The sequence below is a fragment of the Teleopsis dalmanni genome, chromosome X (genome assembly GCF_002237135.1).
Source record: "Teleopsis dalmanni isolate 2A chromosome X, ASM223713v2, whole genome shotgun sequence".
Taxonomy (NCBI): Eukaryota; Metazoa; Arthropoda; class Insecta; order Diptera; family Diopsidae; genus Teleopsis; species Teleopsis dalmanni.
In genome coordinates, this window is record NC_051848.1 from 99068943 (window position 1) to 99078895 (window position 9953).

The following is a 9953-nucleotide window of genomic DNA, read 5'->3' on the forward strand; positions in this document are numbered from 1 at the left end:
AGATTTCATATAATGAACATTGTTGACTGCCTGCAATTCTCTTAATTATTTACTTTTTTAGGTAATAAAAAGCCAATCTTATCTTCCTGATAATCTCATATTTGTGAAACGCAATGTACTCGTATGTAAGAAGTGTGTACATAAAGCAAGAACCTAACAATTATCAGCTGCAATCTTACTGCTGATTGCCTATTTATCTATCTTAAGTGTGTATAATAAATTGGCAATACTTGAAAAATATTTACATATTCAGTACACAAGAAAAAAATTCATACAAACAAAATATCACATGAAAAAACCACAAAAAAAATAATAAAGAGCATGTAAATAGTATATTCACTATATTTAAATATATGGTAATTCTTAGTTTGTCAATTTTTATTTTTTATGCACCATTATATCTACACATGCGTATTTATTTTTTACTTAATAGATAATAAAAATGTTTATATGTTTTACAAAACGCAATGAGGTTTCTTAGTTTTGTAATTTGTAGTCTATAAAAAATTTTAACTACTTACAAATTATCACGTACACATGCTTTCTGGATTTCTAGCATAAATAAACAAAGCCAAGTAGCGGAAAATTTTTTAAATAAATCTTTGCTTTGAATCCGTATTGATTATGAAAATATATCACCTGGTAGCAAAAGTTGAACGTAGTTAAAGGTTAAACAATAGATATATAAAGCGAAATTATGAATAATATTTATCTTTAAAAATATATAAGAAACACATGTAATTTCAATCATTAAAACCAATTCACACGGCAAACTTAATCGCGATACCGAAATCTAGATTAAATGGTTATCATATGACATTTTTGTTATAATTGACAATGAACAGTTTAAGTGAAACAGGCAAATAAAAAAAATATAAGAAACACGTCTTACGAGAAACATAATAATTTGGATCATAAGGTAGGTAAGCTAACTCAAATATATATAATATAATTATATAATATATATGTAATATACATATAATTTTATATATAATATAAATATATATAATAAAATATGTATTATAGTAATTAATAATAGTTTAATATGTACTAAAATTATATTTTTTATATATATAAAATTTATGATATATAATATTAATTTATTTTTATATACTTATTACATTATATATTATATTCCTTAATTATAATATATATTATTAAATTTTATTTATAATATATATATTATTTATATTATATATAAGATTATATTACATATATATTATATAATTATATTATATATATTTTTTATTTGTATAATATTTATATTTATATAATAGAAATATAATATATATTTAATATAAATTACCTATAGAATTATATCAAAAAGTTAAATTTGTATATAAAGTATATAGTGTGATTTTAAATCGTAGCGTAACATACTTAATGAATTTTGTGTTTATTAAACTAAATAACATTTTATGATCAATGATAAGGTCTCTATTTCGGGTAGAAAAGTGTTAAATATTTCAGAAAATTGATTGTTTAAATTATTTAAATATTAAAGTAGCTATGAAATAATCAAGCAACTAAAAATATTAATAAAAATAATAAATATAAATTAAAATAAAATAAAAAATTAAAAATAAAAAAAAAAATTAATACAAAAATAAAAAAAATTGATGCAAACAAGAAAAATAAAAATATTAATAAAAGAATAAAAAAAAATTTAAATAAGAAATAAAAAGAAAATAAATAAGAAATAAAAAAAAATATGAAAAAATAAGAAAAAAATTAAATAAAAAATAAATAGATCACATATTTTAAGAGATTTATTTGAATATTAAATGCAGAGCTGATATAGTTATGGTAACACTTCCTTATTTGCTTTCAATAAATGCAAATTTCATAGGTTTTAACATCGATTTGCAAATGTGAAAAAATACGCAAATTGTAGCCACGAAAAATACTTTATATTCATATGGCAAATTTTGTAATATTTGCGTCAAATATTTTAAACAAATAGATTTGCTACAAAATAAGGAAAAACTGTAAAACGAGCGCATAATTAACAAAAAAAAAAAACAAAAAAATCAATATAACAAAATACATATCATATAGAAAAAATGTAAAAAATTAATATTCATATATTTTTTAAGTAACTAATAAAAAAAAATATTTTTAATAAAGTCCGAAGAAGTTGGTTGACTGCCAATGCAATTATAAAATATATTTATTTTATAGCATTTTTATTTTATAGCATTCAGTACGACTTGTACTGAAAACAATGTTTATGTTAAATTATTGTAATTAAATTATTATTGTAATACAAATAGATATAAATTTTTTGCAGTAATTTGCATAGAATATACTATAATGAATTTTAAAAAACGTGACTTCACTGAATAGACAAGAGCACAGATTTTATTTATTTATTTTTTTATTCCCCCTCTTAAGTGTATATATTTTGATATGTAAATATATGTATATTTATTTAACATATTTTATGCTATTAATAGTTGCGAATTATATTTGCAATATTTATATATACATATATATATATATATATATATATAAAACTTTATAATAAATATTAATTAACATAACTCGTTTCATAAAAATTAATTTCTAATTTATTTTAAGCAATTTAGTTATATTTATAGTTATTATCTAAGAAATTTAATCAAGTTTATGGCTGATTTTATGTTGACAACGTTTATTATAGATATGTTTTACATATATGTATGTGTGTATGTATTTTATATATTGAAATAATGGACTTGAAAGTAATTAATCTTATTTCGTGAGGTTATCGAAAGTTGATGGAAAAATTGTTCTGGCATTGTTAGAACTCGTACTTAGTATCAATTTTAAATATTTTATAGGAACCATTTTCAGTTCTTTGAACTTTATATCATAAATTAACAGAAGCTAAAATCGAACACCTATGTAGATATAATTACAAATGTATGTATAATTTTAATTAATTTGTTAATTTTTAATTTATGTACAGTTGTTGAGAAGTTTCAGTATTTAATTTAAATACTATTCATTATAATAAATATTTTTATTTGAATAAATATTTATTTTTTTTTTAATTTAAAAACATTTATATATTTATATCGGGCAAATTTTGTTACAATAAAAGTTGTTTTTAAATATATATTTAGTTTAAATATTTAATAAATTTAGTCAAAATATTTATTCATTTACATAGTTTTAAGTATTATTTATTTATATTTTTTTCTATACCAAATTATTATTATTAAACGATATAAAGTATTAATATTTATTTTTATATTGTTTTTTTTACTTTAAATAATTTTATAATAAGCATTATACGTATTTATTTTTATATTAAAGTCTCATTATTAAATATTATTGCATATTAAATATGACTTTATTTTATTTAATTATTATATTTATATTAAATTGTTATTCTTAATTATTATTAGTAAATATGGTTGTTAACTATTTTTGTTTTTAATTATTTTTTTGTAATTATTATTATCAAATAATTATTATTAAATTGGTACTCTTAAAAATTGATATTATTAAATATTATTATTATTAAATTATTATTATTATTAAATTATTATTATTATTATTAAGTTATTATTATTATTAAATGATTATTACTATTAAGTTATTATTATAAAATTATAATTATTATTATTATTTAATTATTATTATTATTTAATTATTATTATTATTAAATTATTATTGTTATTAAATTATTATTATTATTAAATTATTATTATTATTAAGTTATTATTATTATTAAATTATTAGTATTATTAAACTATTATTATTATTATTAAACTACTATTATTATTATTAGACTTTTATTATTATTATTATTAAATTAGTATTATTATTATTAAGTTATTATTATTATTAAATAATTATTACTATTAAGTTATTATTATAAAATTATAATTATTATTATTATTTAATTATTATTATTATTAAATTATTATTGTTATTAAATTATTATTATTATTAAATTATTATTATTATTAAGTTATTATTATTATTAAATTATTAGTATTATTAAACTATTATTATTATTATTAAACTACTATTATTATTATTAGACTTTTATTATTATTATTATTAAATTAGTATTATTATTATATTATTATTATTATTAAAAGAATTTTTTCATTGTATTTTATTAGTTTATATTTACTACTTTTTATTATATGAAGAAATATAGAAACACATAAATGAATGATTGAATCTTAATTTTTTGACATAATTTTTTAATGGCATTATTAATCAGTAAAAATGATATTTAAGTATTAAAAATAATTATCAAAATAAAAAAAGCAGCTTTCAAAAAGCTGTTGAAAAATAAAACATAAAAATTAATAAATTAAAAAAGCTGACATTTGTAAATATGGTAGTTGACGACAAATATTCATAAACAAATTAAAATAATCAGCAAATTAAAATACGTAATGAATTTTGTTGCTGAGACAACAAATTGCATATCATCATCTGATGGATACAATTACATCACAAATAAATATGCTGTTTTTGCGTATGTGTTCTAGTAAAAAAAAATCAGTGTCTTCAAAAATGTATACACTAAATATAATTCCCATATACCATATACTATAGAAGTTCTACACCGATAGAATACTGAAGTTAACCGAAAAATAGTAAGAGGTCATAAATAATGGCCAATTTATAATTGATAAAAATTGATTTTCATTAAAACCGCTACTTTTAATACTTTACCCAATGCTTAACATGTATTATTATTGTTAAGGGATCTGGAACTCCGACCGTTGAGTCTATTGTGTCCATTTCTGGGCTTAGAGTAGGCCTCTAATAATAATATAATAATATAATATTATGTAAAATTATACATAAATTAGTTTATTATGAAATTAAAAATTTATTTATACATAATAAATTCATTTATTATATTATTTTAAAGGTTCTTGAAACATTTTTTAATTAAAAAACATAAATACAAAAGATAAATAAAATTAATTCCAAAACTCATAGAACTATTGAGAATCTTGAGAGTATGTATATATATATATATTACGTATATGCATATTACGTATATACAATTGCAAGGCAGTGAACTATTGCAACTGCAGTACTTAATACTTGTCAATGCCGGAAACAGTATTTGCATATCCGTCATTACATATAATGCGTATTTTAGTAGCTGCATATTAATGTCTATATTGGCATGTGGACAACAAACAACAACAAAATATAAACAAAATAAATTGTTAAATTATTTAAAATGTCATTCATTATTGACAAATATATTTTTGTATATAAGTAGCAATAATTTTTTTATACATTTATTGTTCTCCATTTTTTTTTTAATAATTTTGTTTATTATGCATGAAAAATCACGTTAATACCATTAAGCCACGTTTAAAGTTAGCCTTCATATCTCAACAAAATGTGTGTGTACTTAAATATGTCTTATATATTATTATATAGTAAAGTATGTGTATATGCAACAACAACTTTATATTAAAAAAAAAAATTATTATGCAAACAAAAAAAAAAAAAATAAATTAAATTCTCTAAAGAAGTGTGAAGAACCCACGCGATTTTTAAACAAATTTATTAAAATTTTTCTCATAGGAATTTTTACTTAAACTTAAACTTAATAATAATAATAATAAATATTAAATATATGATTGTTTATATATATTATTGTATAACTAGTATTATTAGTGGTATTAGTATTATAATATTAGATTTCATATACTTGTTATTTTTAATTTTATACTACATATGTTATATGAGTGAAATCCGCAATTCTCGCGTTGGCAAAAGTGCAGAGAAACGTAATTTCTAATAAATTTATTCAATATTTACTTAAATACTTAATAAACAAATGTTAAATATTTAATAAGAAGCAAAATATTATTTGCATAATTTTTTGTTTTTTATTTAAACACATTTTTAGTATTATTAATATTTTCTTGTTTTGGTATTTTGCTTAATTTATGCGTGTGACGTCACGTATATGTTAACACATATACTCAAACCAATGCGACGACTCGATTTTTGTTATTAAAAGGGGCGTCAAGTCAAATTCATAAATGTTTTTCGATAAAGTTTATACTATTCTTAATACCCCACTCGCTTCCGCACCGATCATTTCGACGAAGCATGTGTTAATTGTTATTTGGTTAGTGTATTGTCTATAGTAAGGAGAGTGCAGATATGACTGTGGATCTTATAAATAAAAATTAAAAAAGAAAAACAAAATAAAAGAAATATAGCCGAGAGCATTAACTTTAATATGTTTATTTAAAATATATTATATTTTTTTTTTTTTTGTACTATTACCAGACGTTGAAGCGCCTCTTTGAGAAAGCGTGAATTATAAAAGGCTAAGAAGAAGAAGATTAAAATCCATGCAAGTTTTTAATTTGCCACACAATTTGATTTATTTATACAAGATTTTAGTTAAATAATGACATTGATCAATAATTTATAGTACACAAATTAAATTAAATATGAGAAGCGATAGATAACTTCTATAATTAAACGTTAAAAAAAAAATTATAGGATATTTCATAACAGCATAAATGCAATAGATCATTCATACCTCCTAAAAGAAACAAACAAAAAAAAATTCACATAGATGATTGTGTGTATATTCTATATATAATGAACACGTAATACCGGCGGTAGGACAATGTGTCTAGGTATATGAGAGAGAGGTTTGATTCGTATGAGAACTAAATAGATGTGGTTTGTAGACAGTGCATAAAGACCTCTTAAAATGCATCCACATCAAAACGAACGCTTACGAGCGAACGAATGAACATTCGCAGGTAATGGTACCTGCAAAAGATTTAATGTGGATGTACGTTTATATAGACAATGTTTCTTAAATAAAATTTTATTTTTATTATTGCTTGGAACTTTATCGAAAGATAATAAATAGATAATAATAATGAGAAAAATTTAATGCTCTGAACTTCACTGGATATGAAGATGAAAAATAATAGATGATTATGAGAACTACTGCTAATAGTAGTGTTTTAGTAATGTTTCAACTGTAAACACTTAAGAATCAATCTATATAGTCACTATGTCAAATAGAAAGTTTAATAATAATAGATGCTACTATTAGACTGGTGTGACAAATTTTTATTGCAAAGCTTACTTAGTATAATGTTATAGAAAAGCGGGTGAGTTCCTTCCTTTTACCTCAAATCTAACCTAAAACAATTGTATTCGTTACTTGAAGCAACTCATTGCATGATCGATTGTGAACACCGCATGCACTAGCAAATTAAGTATGACTTTTAATATTTTAACCTAAATTGACAGTTGAAATGTGAAAATAACCTTGAAAAAGACTTACTTAAACAAAATAAAACCGGTGCATACTGACTAAGTAACACCTTTGGCAGAAACAGCAAAAATAAATTACAAGTAGAAAAAAAAAGGCGAAACCTTGCTGGAAAGCAGTTTCTTAAGCAGTATAGTTACACCAATGCAGACAGTAAAATAGAGAGAGAGAGAGAGAGAGAGAGAGAGAGAGGGAGAGAGAGAGAGAGAGAGAGAGATAGACAATATATATATATAATTGCAACAAGGATATTTGTTATAAATATTTTATCCTTTGTTTTTTAAGTATAGTTGCTTTTGCTTCCACTGTTTGAAATTTTTTTAAACTTTTATTAACTTGTTTCAATATTTTTTTTTTTTTTGTAAATTTATATTTTATATAAACTGCGTGTTTTATTTTGTTATTATATCTGTCTGAGTCAATGAAGCGTCAGTATCAGACAACACACATATTCGTCGTACTTATATATGCACGTAAATATGTCTGTCTTTTTCTTTTTCTTAATTTGCTATTGACGTCAGTTAACAGTGAAGGGAGTTCGAGTTTATAATATTATGTATATGTATATATATATATATTATATATTTAACAGTTTTTTTATGAGATTATTTTCTCGGTTTAGTTGCTGATTTTTAAGAACTACTTTTAATAAAAACCGGTTAAATTTAGTAATAACGAAAAAGGTTTTGATTGATCTGTAAATTCATGGTGGCAAATTAAGTTGATCTATTTACTGTTGACGCAATGAGACGTATTTATATATGTACATATATGTATATATGTCTATAATGGTTTTTTGTTTTAATTTAACAGCTTTCAATGATTAGTTGTCAACCGCAATGCATAGATATGTGCATATAGCAAAAATAAAACCAAATTTATTAACAATATTAGTTTAGAAGTCAGTAACATAAGTAAGTATATCAAAATTTTATTTCATAGAAACAAATATAATAAATGTTAAAATTTTAAAATTTAATAATTTAAAACTATAAATTAAAATTTGAGCAAAAACTATAAAAATATTTTTAAATATAAATACTTTTCTTTTTATATTTATATTATCTTCATGTTAAAAACAAAATCGGTAACAGTGTTGCATACTAGGACCGTCATATGATGAAACATCACTGATGGGTGTATATTCAACGGCATTTCAAGCAAATTTATTTGCTATTGAAATCTGCAGACATGGAGAGACCATTAACTTTACGCCTGATAACCAAATGGCTTAACTGGTCTTAAACTATGTGAGAATTTATTCAAGAATGCTGAACAATTACCCATCGTTCCTCAACGAATAATTGATAGTATGTAATATCACTTAAACTTTTAAACAATTACCCAACGTTTCTCAACGAACGTTAATAGTAATATCACTTAAATTTTTAAACTTTTAAGGAATTAACCCTTCGTTCCTCAACGAATAATTGATAGTAATATACTGTAGTTCATTTCTGTATTACAATACTGATCAGATTATGGGCTAAATGCTTTTTTTTTGTGAAAAATTGTATTTCATAAAATATAATATTAAATGTTGAATTTGAATTACTAATAATGCTCATATTGCACAGTGCAACATAGACAATAAAATCAAGAACATGACGTTTGGATATATATTTTATTAATATTAATTTATGTTTATTAATTTTAGATCTTGATCCTGATGATGACTCTCAAGGAGAGTCAAAATATCGAAAATATTAAAAAATATTAAAAAAAAAAATAATGTTTTCTTAATATTAGTGCATATTAAGAAATGACATACTTTTATTTAGACACCATTCTGCTCTCTTCATATTCTTCTGAGAAAGTCAATGAAAAGGAAGTGTTTGCTTGGATGCTCTCTAAAAAACGATTTTTTTATCAATAGAAAATGAGCATTTAAGACTTTAATTAAATGTCGTGGTGTTCAAGTACTTATGGGTGCAATTTTTAGGTACATTTTTATACAATTAATATTTAGTTAGATATTGTTTATTCCTATAATTCCTATTGAAATTATAGACTATCGATAGTTTCGAAGATGTATTAACTACTATCGATACTTTCGAAAAACTATCAACTACTGTCGATAGTTTCGAAGAACTTTCAACTACGAAGATGTATTAACTACTATCGATACTTTCGAAAAACCATCAACTACTGTCGATAGTTTCGAAGAACTTTCAACTACTATCGATACTTTCGAAAAAGAGTTGACTACTATCGATAGTTTGATTTTATTCATCAAATTGTGATCCCAATAATCCTCAAAAGATGCAGTGACGTGGTGACATATTTCTCAACCCTTTTAAAATCTGATTATCAAATTGTATTAAAATTAATTCAACATAATTTTTTTAAAAATTTAGTCAAAAACTACTTGTTTGAAACCTTGATAGATAATATATCAGCCGAACCTAAAAAAAATTTTTTTTTATAATATGTTTTTTACGAAGTGGCGTTATAACCGTTTAATAATTAAATATTGTAGATGTAAGATGTATAAATAAAATGTTGAAAGAAACATACATATATGTTCTATACTCCTTTAAAGATGTACTTACTCTAAAAATACAATGGATTTCCAAGTGTATTTTTGTTTTTAAACAAAATTTATTTAATGTTTATTCTTTCTTTTTTTTCATTTACTTTTTTCTTATTTTTCTGTTAAAGTTTA